Below are 22,498 nucleotides of genomic sequence, written 5' to 3'. Positions count from 1 at the left end.
TTAGGGTTCAGTGTCAGTTTTCAGTTTTTGGGTAAAGGGGTATTTTTAGGGTTCAGGGTCAGTTTTCAGTTTTTGGGTAAAGGGGTATTTTTAGGGTTCAGGGTCAGTTTTCAGTTTTTGGGTATTATTTTATTATATTTTATTACTATATATATATGTTTAATAAATATGAAATAAAAAAATATTTATTTAACTTTCATTAATTATTTAATTATTATAAGTTAATTTAAGTAATTGTAAGTATATTTGAGTAATTAATTATTAATATTAATTTAATTTAACACTGTTTTTAGTAAATACGATATTTTTTACAACTATATTTTTGTAAACGATATTTTGTACTCGATATTTTTGTACTTACCTGTTTGTACATACAAACTCGATATTTTTGCTGTAGATATTTTTTCCTCGATATTTTGGGTAGTCGATATTTTGGTAGTCGATATTCTTTCAGTGATCCGGATGAGAGAGTCCAGAGTGCCAAGAATCTAGTTCGACAAGGATTTATTGGCAGATTCTGAGTCAACTGGAAAACAGGGCAAAGTTGTAGAGAGGAGGCTTTGGAATTGAGCGATGTCAAGTTTATGCCATTGGTGCCTGAGTAAGCGCTTCTGAGACATCCTACTCGTGGGCACAACCCCGGAGAGTGTTATTGTTATAAGATAGTGATCGGACCAGCACATCGGGGAGGAGGAGTGGACAGTCAGGGAGGCAAGATTAGAGAAAACTGGGTCCAATAAATGGCCTGCGGAGTGTGTAGGAGCTTGCACCAATTGAGATAGCTGCCATGCCGCCAAGTCAGCCAAAACGTTACCCATGTCAGCATCCTGAGGATTGTCCAAATGCAAATTCAAATACCCAAGGATACTGAAATTGGCTGCTCTCATGGCTAAGGGTCCCACAGCATCGACAAGTGCAGCTCTAAACTCTTTCAATGGCCTTTGGTTCGCACCCAACCAGGGACTCCCTCACGAAGTTTCAAGGGTAAGATGACTTGAAAATCACTGCAATACCACCCCCTCTAGACTCTCTGTTGAGCGTCTTAATACTGAAGCCAGAGGGAAGCGCCAGACCTGGTTCAGCCACGCTATCATCAAACAGCCATGTCTCGGTTAAAGAGAGGGCATCCGGGGCTTCATCCTGTAGTAAGTCGTAAACATCTGCAAAGTGTTGAACTAAGGACTGACAGTTTAGACTGAGAAGTTTTATTTTAGGGCTAGTGCTAGGAGAGGGATCGAGGGGTATAGGGGACGACCAGGAATTAAAGCCACAGTGTAAGCAGCAGAAAGGCCCTTCCCGAGTGGTGAATAGAGAATGTCTGCAAGTGCTTAAACCCCTCAGAATAGCGAAAAGATCAGCCATAGAGTAGGTGAATGTACCTCTGGTGAAACCATCAGCGTGTCTGGGGTCTGGCGACGGCGAGGCGCAGACGGGCTTGCCTTTGGCGCGCCTTAGGCCAATGAAAATGTAATCATGTAAAACATCATGATTAGAAGAGTGTTAGAGTAAACAATAAATAAGAAAAAATAATTTGCAGGAAAGAAGAAAAGTGAAAAGAGCAAATTTCCTATGAGAAAATTACAGAGATATACTATAATTGCGAAATCAGAACAGAGAAATGTGCATTAATAATGAAATAGATATCAATTATACATAAAAGTAGTAAAGAGTCATGTAGGTTTGGGTACCCCTGCAATCTAAGGATCATTTGAATTGGCAGATTTTGCTGAAGAGTCCAAAAAAGCTGTCGCAGGAAGCCAAAGGATGTCTCGTTTAATAGCAAGAGATAAACGGTTGACATATGATTTGTCAAGTCTGTGATTATAGCAAACACCACACTTAAAAATATATATTGGAAAGGTCTTTCTATGATTTGGTGATCGGCTGAAAAGCCACTACAAGAAGTAAATCCAATACATCAACATTATCAGAATGAGACGACCAAGTTAAAAGGGACGGGCATGAAAAATCGCATTTATCTGTTTCTAGATTTTCAACCAAAATTGATATGTAGAGGGGCTTTAAAAAAACATTTGTTTGAGGTAAGAGGGATTGGTATTGCAGGACCAACAAGAGGAGGAGGAGGTAGGACTTATTCTTTGTAAAGTGATTGGGGTAATCAACAGCCTGTTATAAATAAAAAGTAACGTTTGAAGAATATTAGCTTCTCTAGTGGATTTCCGTAACTTAAGTCAAATCTTGTTCCATAAAGGAATTGAAAAAGAGGTGTCTAAGTTACGTCCCCATTGTAAACCCACATAAGCCTTGTCTCGATCTTCTGGAAAAGAGGTTGTTTTATTATGAATTTGGGATGTTGAAGGAAAGGATAACAAGGGTGTGGCCAATTGGGGATAGGAGTAGTGGAAATTATATTGTGTGAAATAAGTTCATAGGCTGATTGAATCACAGATATTAATGACATATATTCAGCAGAGTATGAAGGAGGAAAGGAAAAACATTGTGGAGTTAGTGCAAAAAGAATGTAAGACTCATTATCAAAAAGTTGGTAAACCTATTTTAGACATTTCTCTTGCCAGGACTTCCAAAATATAGTTTTATTATTGATTTAACATATTTACTATTCCAGATTGAGGAAAGAAGGAATTGTTCTTTGATATCATCATGGAGGACAAAAACAGGACGTAGACGCCTACTTGTATTTCTTAGGATAGGGAGGGTCATAGAAAGAGGTTTCTGAGTGAAAACCAGAAATTCATGAAAAGAGAAAGGATGAAGAGAAACGTTTTCAATATCAACCCAAAGGGGAGGTGTAATAGAGTTGACTTTGGTTAGTGAAAAAAATGCTTGTTTGAGAAAAAAATGCAGTATGGTAAGAACAAAAATCTTGAAAATGTACACCTCTTATATGTTTGGGGTGCTTGTGTTTTTGAAGGGACATGCAGAATTTTTTATTATTCCTCAAAAAGCTGGATAAAATAGAGTACATTAAAACAAATAAATATAAGGGATATTTATAGGAATATTAGACCGGTAGAAAAGTATTATTGGCACTAACATCTTCAGGGCGTCTACTCAACCCCACCAAGATAAGAACTGAGGGTTTCATCTAGATGTAAGAGAAGTTAGGGTTGTGAAGACCTGTTTCATGTTAGTAGAAACTGTTTCATTGGTAGAAGCAGTGAATCAACGACCAAGGTATTTGATTTTAACTTGATTCAAATGGAAATGAGGGGAAATGAAATCCGCATGAAAGCATAATTTATTTAAAGGGAGTATTTCAGATTTATTTTTATTTAATTTATATCCTGTACGAGAAGCAAAGTTTGAGACTTCCGTTAAGAAGGCTGGTCAAGAAGTTTGAGGATGTGACATGAAGAGAAGAATATCGTCTGCATAAACAGAGAATATTAACTGGTTATCTCTATAGTGGAAGCCATGAATGTCTGAATTCATCCGAAGTATCAAAAAGGGTTCTACCCAAGAACAAATAATAGGGGATAGAGAGGGCAGCCCTGACAAACACCTCGATGGAGTGAAAATTGTGAGGAGATAGGACCATTTACAATGATAGCGGCCTTGGTAGAAGAGCATAACAAAGAAACTAAATTAATACATTCAGCATCAAAACCATACCAAGAAAAAGTGGCAAAAATAAATGGGTAACCAACGCGATCAAACACCTTTTCAGCATCTAAAGAAATTGCTTCTAAAGAGTGTCTATACGATTTAGATTTACCTAAGACATTAAAAAATAGTTAAGTGTTATCAGAAGTGTGTAGTCCTTTAATAAATTCAGATTGTTCTCTTCCTATTGAGGAAGTAAAGGGTCGATCTGAAGTGCCAGAATGTTAGCAAAAAATGAATAATCTAGATTAACAAGGAAGATGGGTCTGTAATATTTACTAGTTTTGGATCTTTATTTTCTTTGAGAATAAGACATATATTTTTATTTTTTTGATAATCAACTTTATTGTTTTGTTTAAAAACAAACAAATTCATTGGTAGCAGATCAAGCATTACAATAAAGGAAATTCGATCACATACATTCGACAAAAAGTGCAGTCGGTCCAGTTGAATGGAATGTGTCAATCTCAAAACAGTATAAGCGTACAAGTGCAGTCGGACCTTCACACAGGCAGCATATTGAACCATTTACCCCATACCTTCTTGAATAGTTCAGGGCATCCCCGGGCCTCGAAGAGAGGCTGTTCATGTGCTCCACACCAGTCCACTCCCCTCCACCTCCGCACAGTCGGGGCCTTAGCCTGAGACCAGAGTGCGGCTATATCCCCCTTTGCCACCGCCACCGCTGTCCCCAGGAAGCGCTTGTCAGCCCTGGAGCCATCGAGGTCATCAAACACTCCCAGCAGCAAGCACTTCAGGTCATGGGGAATCTCCCATCCGAGGGCCTGTGTAAGCTCGAGTTCCACCCCCCTCCAGAACGGCGCCAGGGCCGGGCACTGCCATACCATTTGATAGAAATCTGCTGGGACAGACTCGCAGCGTGCCAGGTTGAGGAGGGTCGTATACGCGCCCAGAAAAGGCGTGCCAGAGTGAGGTAAGCTGCATGGAGTCCATGAAGTTGGACCAGGCGTAACTTGGAGGACGTTGTCAAGGTTTAGGGTGTAACAAGGGCATCCTGCCAATCCCCTCGCTCCAAGGGACCAACCCAATCCTCCTAGTGATCTCGGAGCCGTTCTAGGGCCGCAGGACCGTTATTCACCAGCGACCGGTATGTTCGGGAGACCCCTCCCTTCCCCAGGTTCCCCATCATCACCTGGGCCTCCAAGGGACTGAATTCCGGGAGAGAGGCGGGGGATGGAATATGAGTGTGTAGGGCTTGTCTGAGTCGGAAGTATTTATAGAATTGGGAAGGAAAAAGGGCGTGACGTTGCTGTAAGTCAGCAAAGGACGGAATGTGGTCTCCCACCCACACGTCTCCCAGTAGCGAGAATCCAACTAGGTCCCATCAACGGAAATCCTGCAAGGACGAGACCTCTCGCAGCCATGCACCACTCCACAGCGGCGTTTGCCTAGTAAGGCTCCGGTCCCATTGCACATGCAGAAGGGCCGCATGCCAGGCCGTGAGCTCTGTCCTGGTGACAGGCAGAAGAGCCTGCGGCACCGGGCTACCATATAGAAATGCCTGGCTCTGCATGAAGTCCATGGCCCTGAGTTCCACCCGGTACGCTGGGTCGGACCAGCCGCCCGCAAACCTGTCGGGAATCACAATGAGTTTCGTGGCCAGGTAGAAGAGGTGAAGATTGGTCACCCCATGCCCCCATCAAAGGGGGGAATATGACAGTGTGCCAGGGACATTCGCGGCCTTCCTCCTCCCCACAAGAACCGGGCAAGAACGCCATCCAGCTCCCGGAACCAGCTACCTGGGAGGTAGATGGTGACATTTTGTAGAATTTTAAAGAGTGCACTCCTGCCCAGGGGGTTGAGGGGTAGGGTCTGCAATTTCTTAAGGTCTGCCTTCATCCTAGTGACCAGGGGTGCAATGTTCAGGGCCCACTCGAGCTCCGGCAGGAGGGTAACTCTCACACCCAGGTATTTGAAGGATTGCCTCCAGAGGGGGACAGTCGTCTGCCAGTCAAAGCATGCCCGAGAGGGAGAGAATAAGACATATTAAAGCATCTTGAAAGGAACCTCTAGCAGAGTTAGAGGATATAAAGTAAATAAAAAGATGATATAATCTAAGTGAAAAATTTAGAAAAATGTAAATAAAATTCTATTAAAAAACCATCAGGTCCTGGGGCTTTCCCTTCTTTGATTGAACGTATAGAGGAAAGAATATCTTCAATAAGAATGTCAATCTAGTGAAGAAAGATTTATATCGGGGATTTGAAGTGGTTTGATGGGAGATAAACATTGAAGAATATCCTCCAGAGAAGTCTGGAATTCAGGAGTATATAGCTTACGGAAGTAATCAGTGATTTACGATAAGATATTTTCATTTTTATGAACAATAGAATAAGTAGCAGACAAAATAGATTCTACTTTGATGCAAACTTTTTTAATTTTAAGGTAATTAGAAAGAAGCCTCCTAGCCCTATTCTGTCCTCCATAATAAGGAGATATGAAGTTGTGTTTTCCATTGAAATTGTTTTAAAAGCAAAGTTGGTTTGAATTAGTTCATCCAAGCACGCTTTAGATTTAGAAGTGTAGTATGTATGTTCTAATTGTTTAATACGGTTCATAGTTTGAAGTAATTTTTTAGAAGTTGACCTTTTCTTGCAGGCCACAAAGGAAATTATGAAATCTCTTGAGGCAGCTTTGAAAGTATCCCAGCTAGCCTGAGGAGATATATCCAGTGTCTCAATAACAATAAAAAAGTCAGTTGCAAATTTTCCAAAGTGATGAGTGAAATTAGGATCAAGGAGAAGAGAATTATTAAATCTCTACCGTTTGTTGCCAGGAGTATGAGGGATGAGGTCTAAATCTAATGTAACTGGGGCATGGTCAGAAATTAATATGTAACCAATTTCTGACTGTATAATGTGTTGCACAAGAGATTGTGAGACAAGTAAATAGTCAATTCTAGATTGCGAAAAATGGGTAGGGGAGAAAAAAGTGTATTCTTGTAGGGTAGGGTTACTAAGGCTTCAAGCATCAATTAAAGATCGTTGTTATATAGTAGACGTGAATTGTGAATGCATGGATAATGAGATAAACTTGGATTTGGAATGGTGATCAATAAATGAATCTCTGACAGAATATCGACATAGAAAATATCGACCTACAGAAATATCTACGCAATAATATCGAAGGCAAGAATATCGACATCCTATCTACAACATGGTAAGTACAAAAATATCGAAAATAAAATATCGATGTTAAAAATATCGTAAGTAAAAATATTATTTTTTCTGTTAAAAAAAAAGGTTTAAAATAAGGTAAATAATACTTATAAATAAGATAGAAAAAGTTAAACATATTTAATAATGTTTAATATTAATAAATAATACATATATAATAATAAAACATTAATTAAACATATATATAATATATACTTACTGAATACTAGGTTTTAATAATTATTTTAATACCTTATAAATTATAAAAAAATATTATAAATTACAAATACATCTACACACATAAAACAGATATATAAATAAAAAGTAAATAATTATGTTTAATAAATTAAAAAAATGTAATATATTTTCAATATTTTTAAAATAATGATATACTACATTATTTAAAATAATGCAAAAAATATTAAATAGCTTAAGAAGTAAAACTACTATTCAAAGTCCCCAAAAAAGTACAGTAATGAAAATGTTGGATAGAGTAGCTGGGCTTAAAATTACTATTCCCACTCTAGAAAATGCAATAGTAGGGAAAGCGTTGGATAGCATAGGGGTAAAAAATACTATTCTCACTCCAGAGAGTGAAACAATAGGGAAAGCGTTAGATAGCGGATGGGTAAAAATTACTATTCCCACTCCAGAGAGTGCAACAGTAGGGAAAGCGTTGGATAGCGTAGGGGTAAAAATTACTATTCCCACTCCAGAGAGTGCAACAGTAGGGAAAGCGTTCAATACGGTAAGGGTAAAAATTATTATTCCCTCTCCAGATAGTGCAACAGTAGGTAAAGCGTTGGATAGCGTAGGGGTAAAAATTATTATTCCAACTCCATGGAGTGCAACCGTAGGGAAAACGTTGGATAGCGTAGGGGTAAAAATTACTGTTCCCACTCCAGAGAGTGCAACAGTAAGGAAAGCGTTGGATAGCGTAGGTGTAAAAATTACTATTCCAACTCCACAGAGTGCAACGGTAGGGAAAGCGCTGGATAGCATAGGGGTAAAAATTACTATTCCCACTCCAGAGAGTGCAACAGTAGGGAAAGCGTTGGATAGCATAGGGGTAACAATTATTATTCCCACTCCAGAGAGTGCAACAGTAGGGAAAGCTTTGGATTGCGTAGGGCTAAAAATTACTATTCCAACTCCAGAGAGTACAACAGTAAGAAAGCGTTGGATAGCGTAGGAGTAAAAATTACTATTCAAACTCCAGAGAGTGCAACAGTAGAGAAAGCATTGGATAGCGTAGAAGTTAAATGTAACATACTTATAAATAATTTTTGTATTTAAAATAATTAATAATTTAATTTTTAAATAACTACATCATTTACAAATACCCATTAATATTGATTAAAAACATAATTACAATTGAATAATTAATTAACAATGAATTAACAATAAATATTCTTACATAAATATTAGTTACTAAATAATAAATATTGAACAATAAAATATTTTTCATAACAAAAGCATAATTATTAAAAAGTGATTAACAATTAAAAAATATTAAACAATATAATGATTTGTTATACACAAAAATACTTTTTATGAAACATTAATTACCAAGTAATTAAAAATGATTTTCAATTAATAAAAATTAATTACCAATTAAAACTATTAATTGCCCATTAAAAAAACTAATTACCAATTAAAAAAAATAATTACCAATTAAAAAATTAAAAGCCAATTAAATAATTAATTACCAATTAAAAAAGTAATTGCCAATTAATAATTAATGAAAAATAAAATAATTATCAATAAATAAAAGTAAATCATTACTTAATTACAATTAAATTACTTCCCACCCAATTCCCCTATAAACCTACAAACCGCTACAGAACTTAAATGCAAAAATGTATTAAAATTAATTTATAATTCCTAAAAAAGAATAATTAATTTAGTATAATTAAATTACTTCCCACCCTATTCCCCTATAAACCCTCAACCCGCTCCGGTACTGAAGGACAAAATTGGCTTAAAAATAACATTATTAGTATATAAAAACAGTATACATATAATTTAAAACCAGTAGAATACTTAACAAAAAACATATAACACATACATATTAAATACATAATAAAATACATAACAATAATACAAATATCGATATTAGTAACATCGAGATTAGTAACATCGATATATTTGATATCGATATTACTAACTTCGATATTACTTACATCGATATGAAAAAAAATCGATATTACTTACCTTAGGGTCAATATTCTGTCCAACGATATTCTTGACCTCGATATTCTGTACCTTCGATATTTCCAACTCGATATTTCTGTGGGTCGATATTTCGGAATTGATATTTAGACTGTGCACCCAATAAATGGGTCCATAACCATGTTGTAATCACCTCCAAAACTTAAATAACTGTCAGTGAGACTCATTAATTAAATAAGATATCAGGCCAAAAAGATCTATCTAACTGTGTGGGAGCATAGACATTCAAGATTTTCATATGTATTTTTCGATAGCAATGGCAGCAGCAACCCATCTGCCCATGAAATCTGAGTCCATGAAAATAACATGAATGTCTAAGAATTTATTGCAGAGTATAGCCACTTCATTACATTTCCCTGTACTCGGTGATGGAAAAATATGCCCAACCCATTGTGTTAAATGTCACTTTTTAGTTTAGAGAAGTTGAAGGAAGTGATCCGATTAGGGCCACCCGGTCACTCGCCACCACCTCACAGCCTTACATACAAATGAAGAGTTGGTCAGACAGTAGAGAATACAAACCAAAGATATTTATTAGAAGTACACTCGAGTGGAGTCCAATCTGACCAGCCTCCTTAGATTGCTGCAGAGGGACTGACCTCAGACAACATGGTAAGGCATAAAGTACTTTTCCAGTACCCCTAAAGACACACCCAGACTAGATTTTTCCAGTTGGGAGCTAATTAACAAAGGAGATACAGAAGGACGAGTTACAATCCTGGGACGGGTCACACATTATCTTGTATTCAAGGTTACTCTGCCTGCCCTCACTTCTCTGAGTGGTGGGAGCAGGCCTAACAGAGAAGTCCTAACTCCTGAGGCGGAAAGCCGGGAGAATCGCTGCTATTCTTTTTAAAACTTGTGATTGTGTAAATACTGTATTTAACTTACCATATCCTACTGGCACTCGATCTGGTGACAGGGCACATCCCAGGATCACCCGTGCAGCGGATTTTAGCGCTGACGCGGGGCTCGTTTACTCTTGCCGCCACTTCCCCGGGACACGCACTAGCCACGCCCACAACCGCCAGGCCACGCCCCCTATTGTGAAGCTCATAAGCCGCGCTGACTGCGAGCGCGCCAGAGAAGTCCTAACTCCTGAGGCGGAAAGCTGGGAGAATCGCTGCTATTCTTTTTAAAACTTGTGATTGTGTAAATACTGTATTTTAACTCACCATATCCTACTGGCACTCGATCTGGTGACAGGGCACATCCCAGGATCACCCGTGCAGCGGATTTTAGCGCTGACGCGGGGCTCGTTTACTCTTGCCGCCACTTCCCCGGGACACGCACTAGCCACGCCCACAACTGCCAGGCCACGCCCCCATCTCTCCTCATAATCATGTGCCTCGCAAGGACGTGCAGCGGACGAGCGCAGCGGGCGCGCCGTCTGCGCGCCGAAGGCGCGCCTAAGGCAAGCCCGTCTGCGCCCGTCCGCGCCTGGCCGGGCCCAGGGACTAGGCAGAATGGAGAAACTAACAGCTACACCTCTCTCGAACTCCTCTCTCTGAAACATTCTGGCACCCCTTGCCTTGATCCCTCCACACTCTCCTGCGTAAAAGCTAATAACATCTATCCTCTCCACCTAATGGAGGAGAACTCCTTTACCACATCTCAAAGTTCCTCCTCCACTAACTCTACCCCAAGCCCAAACGCCTTGACCTTCCGTTGTCTATATCTTAATACCAGATCTCTGGTAAAACACCAACTAGACATCTTCCTATTATTAAAATCCGATAGACCAGATATGCTATTTATATCTGAAACCTGGCTCACGGCGGACTCCTTACCGGATATTCTTACAGCTCTACCGGCAGACTATTACATTCTGCTGACAAACAGAGAACCTGGAAAACCTGGGGGGGGCGTTGCCGCAATTATTCATAAAAACCATACATTCACCACTCTACCCCCTCTAGATCTACCAGATACGGAAAACCTTGTAATTAAATCGGACTCAGATAAAGGAAGTATAGTGCTGGTATTGATTTATCGCCCACCCAAATCTATGCCTACATTCCCAGTCTTGCTATCTGAGCAAATGGCCAGCCTGATTGTTAATTATGACAAAGTCATGCTGATTGGGGATTTAAATTACTGGTATAAAGACCCGGAAGCAGGACCCCAGGCTACAGAACTTTTCGAGCTTCTCTCCCACATGAACTTCGCTCAATCAGTTCTGACCCCCACTCATGAAAGGGGACATATCCTGGACCAGATTTGGTCTCGTAATGTCCCACTATCTACTCTAACGATAACGCCATGTATATGGTCGGATCATCATCAATTGCAATTCTCCATCACCTTTCACGGCCATCTAAAGGCTCCCGCCTCCACGGGGGGGGCTAGCAAGGAAATGGGGCTCACTAAATAAACAAGATTTCCTGTCTACTCTGGCCAACTCTCTCCCAGCATCCTCCGCAGACATCAACCTTATGGACAAAGATTTCACTGAATGGCTCTGGGCTGCCAGCAACGAGCACGTTCCTCTAACTAAGTTCTCACGTGCTCGCCGCATGGATGCCTGTAGGAAGGGGGAGTCTCTAGTTGGCGCAGTGCAGCACTGGCGACAAGCAGGGACTCTCTCTTCCCCGTCAGGGCTGAGGGTTACCTCTAAGAACAACCTCTGCTTACCCTCTAGGTAGTGTGGCGCAAGCAGTCTAGGCTAATCTCTGGGGCACATAGGGTTAAACATTTGCAATATTAAACCATCACCACCAACCCACCACACAATGACACCAAACTGTATTTGTAAAAATATATATTCTTTATATATGGTTTAAGCAGGCTTGTAAATACAGTCTTGGTGTGAATGCAGGTTCCAGTTACTCTTTATCAACAGTCACAGTTCTTATTTAAATGCAGTCTTGTGGGCCTTCTGCCCAGGTTTTGAAAGGTTCAGATGTCTTATAGCGCCTCAATGCGCTTCCCGCTGTCTCCGCTCGCTTTCACGGAGGAAATCGGGCCCGGCCTGCCAAAGCTCACTCTTTCCGCGTGAGCCGGGAAGATACGGCCGGGTCCGCTCTGGGAATGAGTCACCCTTCGGGGCTCGACTCGAGGAGAGGGGGCCGCGGGCCACAGGAAGCGTCAGGCGGGGCCTCGGGGGTCAGGAGCAGAGCGAGCCTCTGTCTCAGGGGCGGCTCGCGCTGTGAGGCAGACTGTCGCTGCGAAGCTCCCGGGGCGCCCGAGGTCTCACAGCGCGGTGCGAGCTCAGATTGCAGGACGCTCGCACCGCGAAGGGCAAAAGACAGTACCTTTGGATTCTTTGATGATCTCGGAGCGGACGGCTGCAGGGGGAGCTGTCCCACGTCGCGTTGCTTCCTTGACGGGCGAGGCGAGCTGCGGCTCGAGGCGGCAGATCACGGGTCACCCGGGGGCGGCGGTGCTCGATGGGGCCACAGGTCCTTTCCTCAGGGTTCGCTTCGGTCCTGACGGCGGCGGCTGAGTGTGGCGCAGTGGCAATACGGTCCCCAAGTGCGGGACGTACCCAGCCAAAGTGCCGGTGGCGGTGATGCCCGTTCAGTGGGGCAAGCAGGCAGGACGCTGATCAGAGGGGGAGGACAAAGGGCGGCAGTCCGTCTTTGCGGGGGAATCTACGGCGCTTGAGCCCAGTAGACCTCGATGCTTGGACCGGACGGGTCCTCCGTTACGTCATTCTCCTGGGGCAGAAAGCAGACGCCGTCACGGTGCTCGGGCCAGCGGCGGCTGGGCCTCACGTTGCTAGGGCGACTGGCTTAACCCACGGTCACGGTGTGCAGGGGGTGTAGATGCCCTCGTCCTCCTCAATCAGCGCTGCAGCGATAAGCAGCACACACAGCAGATGCCTTGGTCAGGGGGTAGCGCCCACTGTTCCTGGGGCGCTGGTCAGGGGGCAAGTTCAACAGAAAGCCCTTGGAGATCTTTCAGCAGAGTTTGGCACAAAGTTCAATAAAGCAAAAGTCTCTTGTAGTCTTTTCTTTCCTCTCCTTCTGCAGCAAGGCACCAGACACAGGCCAGAGACAGCACTCCTCCTTGTAGTCCTTCCAGGTCCTTCTCTTCGGGCAGAGTTTCTTCTGTAGCGCAAACAGGATCTAATTTACAAGGAGCAGGGCTCCTACTTTTATACCCAGTTTCTTTTGTTCTAGCAGGCCAGGGGGGCCTCTGCATAACTGCTCCAGTCTCTGAGCACTTGTTGTGGGTACTTCTGGCTTCTGCATGCAGTGTGAGGGCAGGCACATCAGCCGCTCCCCAGGGGGGCGGAGCCGGCATTGTGAAGACAGGGGCAGCTTGAGCACTTTGTTGACAAGCTTCGGCCTTCCTGGGCCAGGTGCAGGCTGAGTCATCAGTCGCTCCCCAGGAGGGCGGAGCCAGCATTGTGGAGGCAGAGCACAGCCTGATGCATCATTCAGGGGAAACTCCCACCACCCACTAAGGTGTCATCTGGCTATTCACTACCTGTCAACTCCCAGCCCTGTCACTCACACACACCAGACAGTCAGATCCACATCCAAGCAGAGGCGGGCTGAAATGGTGAGGCAAGCAAATGCTAACTTTCTAAAAGTAGCATTTGCAAACCCAGGATATTAAAATAAACTTTACTAAAAGAAGTATTTTATTATTCTGAGTTCAGGCATACTAAACATTAATTTCTACCATGTTCCCTGAGCCTGCTGGGATTATAGAGTGTAATAATTCCAGCAGCCCATCTGGCCTAGAAGGGAACTGGTAGCCTTACAATAGTGAAAAACGAATTTGGCAGTAATTCACTATTAGGACATGCCACACACATCAGAGCATGTCCTACCTTACACTTACAATGCACCCTGCCCTCAGGCCTACCATAGGGGTGACTAATATGAAGTTAAGGGAAGGTTTAGGGGCTGGCAAGTGGGTGCACTTGCCCAGCAAGCATGACTGTACCAGACTGCACGCAGGTTCTGCAATGGCAGACCCTAGACACATTTTAAGGCTGCTTCTGTGGGTGGCGCAACCAGCGCTGCAGGCCCACTAGCAGTATTGGCATTTACAAGCCCTGGCACTCCTGGTGCCCTTTACTGGGGACTAACAGTAAATCCAATTAACCAATCATGGACATCAATCACATGTACACTTTACAGTAGGGAGCACTTGCACTGCGGCACGGGTTGGCCGTGGCGCAGTGCCCTGAGTAGCAGACACCAGCAAAACATTTGAGGCACAACAGCAAAAAGTGGAAGGGAAACTCACGCCAAGGTGCCAGGTCTAACACGTGTCCCCTCCAGCTGAAATGTGGGGGGAACTACCCTTCCCCAGGGAGTTCCACATCACTAAGGCGGAAAAATCTGGACAGACCATCAGTGTTGGCGTGATCTGTGCCAGGGCGGTGTTCCACCGTGAAGTCCATACCCTGTAGGGAGATGGACCACCTCAACAGTTTTGGGTTCTCACCCCTCATTTGCATCAACCATCTGAGGGGCCTGTGGTCTGTCTGAACCCGGAAGTGAGACCCAAACAAGTAGGGTCTTAGCTTCTTCAGCGCCCAGACCACAGCAAATGCTTCTCGCTCTATTGCACTCCACCTACTTTCCCGTGGAAGTAACCTCCTACTGATGAAGGCTACGGGTTGGTCCCAGCCCTCCTCAGTCATCTGTGAGAGAACAGCCCCTACACCATGCTCTGAAGCGTCTGTTTGCACTATGAATTCCTTGGAGAAATCAGGAGCCAGGAGCACGGGTGCCGTGCACATGGCAGTCTTCAGGGTGTCAAAAGCCTTCTGACAGGTGTCAGTCCAAATCACATTCCTGGGCTGCTTCTTAGAAGTCAGCTCTGTCAAGGGGGTCACAATAGTGCCATAGCCCTTGACAAACCTCCTGTAATACCCAGTGAGCCCCAGGAAGGCTCTCACTGCAGTCTGGGTCTTGGGGGGTTCCCAAGCCAGGATGGTTGCAATTTTGGGTTGCAAGGGTGCCACCTTGCCACTCCCCACTTGGTGTCCCAAGTACACCACTGAACCCTGCCCAATCTGGCACTTGCTTGCCTTGATTGTGAGGCCTGCCTTGCGCAGGGCCGTCAACACTTCCCAGAGGTGTCGCAGGTGTTCTGGCCAGGTACCACTGAACACTGCGATGTCATCCAGGTAGGCGGCACTGAACTCATCCAGCCCAACCAACACCTGGTTGACCAACCTCTGAAAGGTGGCAGGGGCATTCTTCATTCCAAATGGCATAACCCGGAACTGGAAATGCCCATCTGGTGTGGAGAATGCGGACCTCTCCTTTGCCCCATCGGTCAAGGCGATCTGCCAGTACCCAGACGTTAAATCAAACGTGCTGAGGAACCGGGCAGCCCCTAGCCGATCGATGAGCTCATCAGCTCTGGGGATAGGGTGAGCGTCAGTCTTGGTGACTGAATTGAGTCCTCTGTAGTCCACACAGAACCGGAGTTCAGGTGTGGCTCCCGGCGCAGCAGCCTTTGGGACCAAGACCACGGGGCTGGACCAAGGACTGCTGGAAGACTCAACCACCCTAAGAGCAAGCATCTTGGAGACCTCCTCCTTGATGCAGGCCCTGACCCTGTCAGTCACTCTGTAAGCTTTATGCTTCACAGGTAAGCTGTCTCCTGTGTCCACATCATGGACGCACCAATCTGTGACACTAGGAACCAGGGAGAACAGATCTGGAAACTCCCCCAGCAACTGGCGGCAGTCTTCCTGTTGTTCAGGGGTCAGGGTGGGTGAGAGGTTAACTCCATCCACTGACCCATCTTTCTCACAGGCCACTAAGAGGTCAGGAAGAGGCTCAGACTCCTCTTCCATTCCATCATCAGTGGCCAACAGCATGCCCACTTCGGACCTTTTCAAGTGGGGCTTGAGGCGGTTGACATGGAGGACCCGTAAAGGGTTCCTGGGGGTCTGCATGTCCACCAAGTATGTCACTGGGCTCTTGCGCTCCACAACCTCAAAGGGCCCTGTCCACTTATCCTGAAGGGCACAGGGCTCCACTGGGGCCAAGACATACACCTCTTGTCCAGGCTGAAGCTCTACCAGAGTGGCATTCTGGTCGTACCACCGCTTCATCTCTTCCTGGCTGGCTTCCAGATTTGCCTCAGCAAGTTGTCTGAAGCGCCTGGTTTGGTTTCTGAAGGCCAGCATGTAGCTATATACATTCTGGGGAGGTTTCCTGGGAGATTGCTCCCAGCCTTCCTTTACCAAACTCAGTGGTCCTCTCACGGGGTGACCATACAGCAGTTCAAAGGGGCTGAACCCTAGGGACTTCTGTGGCACCTCGCGGTATGCAAAGAGCAGGCATGGTAAGAGGACGTCCCACTTACGCCTCATTGGACCTTCCTGGCCCATGATCATGCCCTTCAGGGTTCGGTTGAATCTTTCAACCAACCCATTTCCTTGGGGATGGTAAGGGGTGGTGAACTTGTAGGTTACACCACACTCTTGCCAAAGGGACTTCATATACTTGGATATAAAGTTGGTCCCCCTGTCGCTCACCACCTCTAGAGGGAATCCCACTCGTGAGAAAATTCCCATCAGTGCACGCCCCACCACGGGGGCCGTCACTGTCCTCAGAGGGATGGCTTCAGGGTACCGGGTGGCATGATCCACCAAGACCAGGATGAACCTGTTGCCCATGGCTGTCTTGGGGTCCAGAGGCCCAACAATGTCAATACCCACTCGTTGGAATGGAGTACTGACAATAGGGAAGGGTTGGAGGGGAGCCTTGTTCTTCCCTCCGCTCTTCCCACTTGCCTGGCAAGTTGGACAGGTCCTACAATGAGCATCTGAGCTCTTGTGCATTTGGGGCCAGTAGAAGTGGGTGACAAGCCTGTCATAGGTCTTGTCCATCCCCAAATGTCCTGCTAAAGGCACATCATGAGCCAGTCCCAGTAGGAAGGCTCTGAACTTCTGGGGTACCACCAGCACACGGGCTGACCCAGGTTCAGCAGCCTTAGGCTCTGAATACAGGAGGTCATTCTCCCAGTACACATAATGTGTTTTGGCCTGAACACCATTGGCCTGGTCTGCAGCCTGCTGCCGCATACCCACGAGAGAAGGGCATTCTTTCTGCTCCCTGCAGAATTCCTCCCTGGAGGGGCCTCCTTCTTGCTGCCAATGGGTCAGCTCAGGCAGGTCCCCCAGTTCGGCAATCTGTTCCCCAGTAGGCTCCAGGGCATCCCCCTCAAGGTCTGCTTCCTCCTGGACCGTGGGAACTTCAGGGGCCGGTTTCCCGCGCACCCTGCGCCTTCTCCCTAAGGCCGGTTCCTGGGCCTCTCCTTCAGGCCCCAGGACCTCTTGATCACCCCTACTGGCTGCCATTGACCGGGTGGTCACGCACGCCCAGTCAGGTAGACCCACCATCTTCAGGTGAGTCGTCTACTCCACCTTTTCCCAAGGGGAGTCCTCCAAGTCATTCCCTAGCAAACAGTCAACAGGCATGGCTTTCCTCACACAGACCTGCAGAGTACCAGAGACCCCCCCCCCCACTCGAAGGGAACTTGAGCCATTGGACATTGGCTCTCTGAGTTGTCAGCATTGACAACCCTACAATAGGCATGGGGTACAACCTGCTCTTGAGACACCAGGTGATGCCTCACTGCAGTCACACTGGCTCCTGTGTCTCTAAGAGCCTCAGCTTTCCTACCATTGATGGTAACCACCTGCCCATATTTTTTAGTGTTAGAGGGCAGGTAGTTTGTAGGGACCATCTCACTGTCTCCTAGTGAGACTAGCGTCATCTGAACAGGATCTCCACCCCCCGGGACCATCACTTCTTCTCCTAAGTGAACACTGGTCACTTGTCGGGGCGGAGCACCAGTGGGTGCTGGTTTTCCAAACAGGCGACACTTGGGGTCACTGGCTATGTGCCCCGGGTCACCACATTTGAAACAATTGAAGGGCCCCTTAGAACAGGTCTACCTGTCGGGGCCCCATTCTGCTTTGGGGGTGGGGGAGGCTGAGAACCTTTCTGCTGGTCCCCTTGGGGATTACTTTGGGGGCCTTTTTGGAACCCTTTCTGTTTTCCCTTGTCCCCCCCACTCTTCTGCTGGGGACCCTGCCCACCCTTGGCGGAGTCTCCCACTGGACCCTTGTGGACCCTGGTGCTGAGCCAGCGGTCCGCCTCCTCAGCAAGCTTCCTCGGGTTGGACAGCTTGCTATCAATCAGGTGCTGGCGTAACTCAGGAAAACAGTGATCAGACAAGTGCTCCCATGCAATTAAATCAAAGAGACCTTGAAAATCATTCACTTTGTTACCCTTCACCCAACCATCCAGTGCTCTGCAAAAAAAAGTCACATACTCCACATATGTATTCCCAGGCCGCTTAGTACACCCCCTAAACTTCTGTCTATACATTTCAGGGGTAAGCCCATACCTGGTCATTAAAGCTTCTTTCATATGGGGATAGGATCTCTGGTCTTCAGTGGGCAAATCTAGCAGGGTGTCCCGCCCTTCGCTAAGGAACCTTCCCCACAACCCCGCTCCCCAATCCTTGTCAGGGACCCGGTGGGAAAACATGGCTACCTCATATGCCCTAAACCACTGTCCTATGTCATCCCCCTTAAAGAACTCTTTAACTACATCTTTGGGGATGTGCACTCTAGACTCTACCTGCACCGGCGTTGCGCTGCCACCAGAGGGAGGATGATCCAAGGTTTTCTCTTTTAGACTCATCTCCCTCATTTTCACTTCATGCTCCATTTGGAGTTTTCGCTCTTCCAGGGCCATTCTTTTGCTTTCAAGCTCCATTTGGCCCTTTAAATTCAATTCTGCCATCTTCATTTCATGATCCCTGGTGGCCTGTCTGTCTGCCAGCTCCTCTGGCGACAGGCCTCTGCCAAAGCTATGGACGCTTTCTGGCTTGTCCAGATCCACAGGATCCACAGGTGCACCCTGATCCTCAGGTGCCTTCCTAGATTCAATCCAGGCTTTCATGGCCTTGTAGAACTCTGGTTTGTTCTTACACCCTGAGTGTGGAACCTTGAGTTTCCTGCAAAAAAAACTCAGTTGCTTCTTTGTGTAGTCATCCAGCTTTGATGCATCCCATTCTAGCTCCTGCGCACCAGAGGCTATGGAGTCTCCTCCATCAATGCTGTTTGTGCCAGGCATGATTTCAACACTAGGGATCTTCTTCTTTTAGCAAAATCAAAAAAGTCTGTGGCTAAGATACTGGACTGTAATCACTATGCAATGGTCAGTAGCTAAGGTAAAACACTGCAAATGTAAATTCGCGATCCCACCGCTGCCACCAATGTAGGAAGGGGGAGTCTCTAGTTGGCGCAGTGCAGCACTGGTGACAAGCAGGGACTCTCTCTTCCCCGTCAGGGCTGAGGGTTACCTCTAAGAACAACCTCTGCTTACCCTCTAGGTAGTGTGGCGCAAGCAGTCTAGGCTAATCTCTGGGGCACATAGGGTTAAACATTTGCAATATTACACCATCACCACCAACCCACCACACAATGACACCAAACTGTATTTGTAAAAATATATATTCTTTATATATGGTTTAAGCAGGCTTGTAAATACAGTCTTGGTTACTTTGAATGCAGGTTCCAGTTACTCTTTATCAACAGTCACAGTTCTTATTTAAATGCAGTCTTGTGGGCCTTCTGCCCAGGTTTTGAAAGGTTCAGATGTCTTATAGCTCCTCAGTGCGCTTCCCGCTGTCTCCGCTCGCTTTCACGGAGGAAATCGGGCCCGGCCTGCCAAAGCTCACGCTTTCCGCGTGAGCCGGGAAGATACGGCCGGGTCCGCTCTGGGAATGAGTCACCCTTCGAGGCTCGACTCGAGGAGAGGGGGCCGCGGGCCACAGGAAGCGTCAGGCGGGGCCTCGGGGGTCAGGAGCAGAGCGAGCCTCTGTCTCAGGGGCGGCTCGCGCTGTGAGGCAGACTGTCGCTGCGAAGCTCCCGGGGCGCCCGAGGTCTCACAGCGCGGTGCGAGCTCAGATTGCAGGACGCTCGCACCGCGAAGGGCAAAAGACAGTACCTTTGGATTCTTTGATGATCTCGGAGCGGACGGCTGCAGGGGGAGCTGTCCCACGTCGCGTTGCTTCCTTGACGGGCGAGGCGAGCTGCGGCTCGAGGCGGCAGATCACGGGTCACCCGGGGGCGGCGGTGCTCGATGGGGTCACAGGTCCTTTCCTCAGGGTTCGCTTCGGTCCTGACGGCGGCAGCTGAGTGTGGCGCAGTGGCAGTACGGTCCCCAAGTGCGGGACGTACCCAGCCAAAGTGCCGGTGGCGGTGATGCCCGTTCAGTGGGGCAAGCAGGCAGGACGCTGATCAGAGGGGGAGGACAAAGGGCGGCAGTCCGTCTTTGCGGGGGAACCTACGGCGCTTGAGCCCAGTAGACCTCGATGCTTGGACCGGACGGGTCCTCCGTTACGTCGTTCTCCTGGGGCAGAAAGCAGACGCCGTCAGCGTGCTCGGGCCAGCGGCGGCTGGGCCTCACGTTGCTAGGGCGACTGGCTTAACCCACGGTCACGGTGTGCAGGGGGTGTAGATGCCCTCGTCCTCCTCAATCAGCGCTGCAGCGATAAGCAGCACACACAGCAGATGCCTTGGTCAGGGGGTAGCGCCCACTGTTCCTGGGGCGCTGGTCAGTGGGCAAGTTCAACAGCAAGCCCTTGGAGATCTTTCAGCAGAGTTTGGCACAAAGTTCAATAAAGCAAAAGTCTCTTGTAGTCTTTTCTTTCCTCTCCTTCTGCAGCAAGGCACCAGACACAGGCCAGAGACAGCACTCCTCCTTGTAGTCCTTCCAGGTCCTTCTCTTCGGGCAGAGTTTCTTCTGTAGCGCAAACAGGATCTAATTTACAAGGAGCAGGGCTCCTACTTTTATACCCAGTTTCTTTTGTTCTAGCAGGCCAGGGGGGCCTCTGCATAACTGCTCCAGTCTCTGAGCACTTGTTGTGGGTACTTCTGGCTTCTGCATGCAGTGTGAGGGCAGGCACATCAGCCGCTCCCCAGGGGGGCGGAGCCGGCATTGTGAAGACAGGGGCAGCTTGAGCACTTTGTTGACAAGCTTCGGTCCTTCCTGGGCCAGGTGCAGGCTGAGTCATCAGTCGCTCCCCAGGAGGGCGGAGCCAGCATTGTGGAGGCAGAGCACAGCCTGATGCATCATTCAGGGGAAACTCCCACCACCCACTAAGGTGTCATCTGGCTATTCACTACCTGTCAACTCCCAGCCCTGTCACTCACACACACCAGACATTCAGATCCACATCCTAGCAGAGGCGGGCTGAAATGGTGAGGCAAGCAAATGCTAACTTTCTAAAAGTAGCATTTGCAAACCCAGGATATTAAAATAAACTTTACTAAAAGAAGTATTTTATTATTCTGAGTTCAGGCATACTAAACATTAATTTCTACCATGTTCCCTGAGCCTGCTGGGATTATAGAGTGTAATAATTCCAGCAGCCCATCTGGCCTAGAAGGGAACTGGTAGCCTTACAATAGTGAAAAACGAATTTGGCAGTAATTCACTATTAGGACATGCCACACACATCAGAGCATGTCCTACCTTACACTTACAATGCACCCTGCCCTCAGGCCTACCATAGGGGTGACTAATATGAAGTTAAGGGAAGGTTTAGGGGCTGGCAAGTGGGTGCACTTGCCCAGCCAGCATGACAGTACCAGACTGCACGCAGGTTCTGCAATGGCAGACCCTAGACACATTTTAAGGCTGCTTCTGTGGATGGCGCAACCAGCGCTGCAGGCCCACTAGCAGTATTGGCATTTACAAGCCCTGGCACTCCTGGTGCCCTTTACTGGGGACTAACAGTAAATCCAATTAACCAATCATGGACATCAATCACATGTACACTTTACAGTAGGGAGCACTTGCACTGCGGCACGGGTTGGCCGTGGCGCAGTGCCCTGAGTAGCAGACACCAGCAAAACATTTGAGGCACAACAGCAAAAAGTGGAAGGGAAACTCACGCCAAGGTGCCAGGTCTAACAATGCCCATAGATGGTTCACTGTAGATCTAAAAAATCAAAAATTAGAACTGCGCCAATTGGAGAGAAAATGGAGACATGGGTACTCTGAAGAAGATAGATCATTATATACAGCTGCCCGCGGGAAGTATAAAAACTCTATCTTATCTGCTAAAGCAGTCTTCTTCTCAGAAAAAATCTGAAATGCCCAAAACAAAGCCAGAGAAATCTTTAGGGTCGTAAATGACCTATGTAATGATGTTCGACCTTCTCCCTCTCAAGTTCCCACTCAAACGATGTGCAACCAGCTCAATGATTTCTTCAAGGACAAGATTGCCATCATAAAAAACAATATTCAGCCCAGCTCGACTACTGTGGAAAGAGTGGATATCTGTAGAAATCCCCACGAACTCGAGGCTATCCCTCCTATAGATCAATCAAGATTAGCAGAATTGATGAACCGAGTAACGTCCGGGTCTCCCAACGACCCCTGTCCCCCTCACATACTAAAGGAAGTTTACTCTACATTACCCCAAGGAATACTTCCACTTCTGAAAGAGTCCCTATCTCAGGGAATAGTCCCTAATTCGTTCAAAACCGCTACGCT

This window comes from Lissotriton helveticus, chromosome 12, assembly GCF_964261635.1.
Source record: "Lissotriton helveticus chromosome 12, aLisHel1.1, whole genome shotgun sequence".
Classification (NCBI taxonomy): Eukaryota; Metazoa; Chordata; class Amphibia; order Caudata; family Salamandridae; genus Lissotriton; species Lissotriton helveticus.
This window is presented reverse-complemented; position numbering follows the sequence as displayed.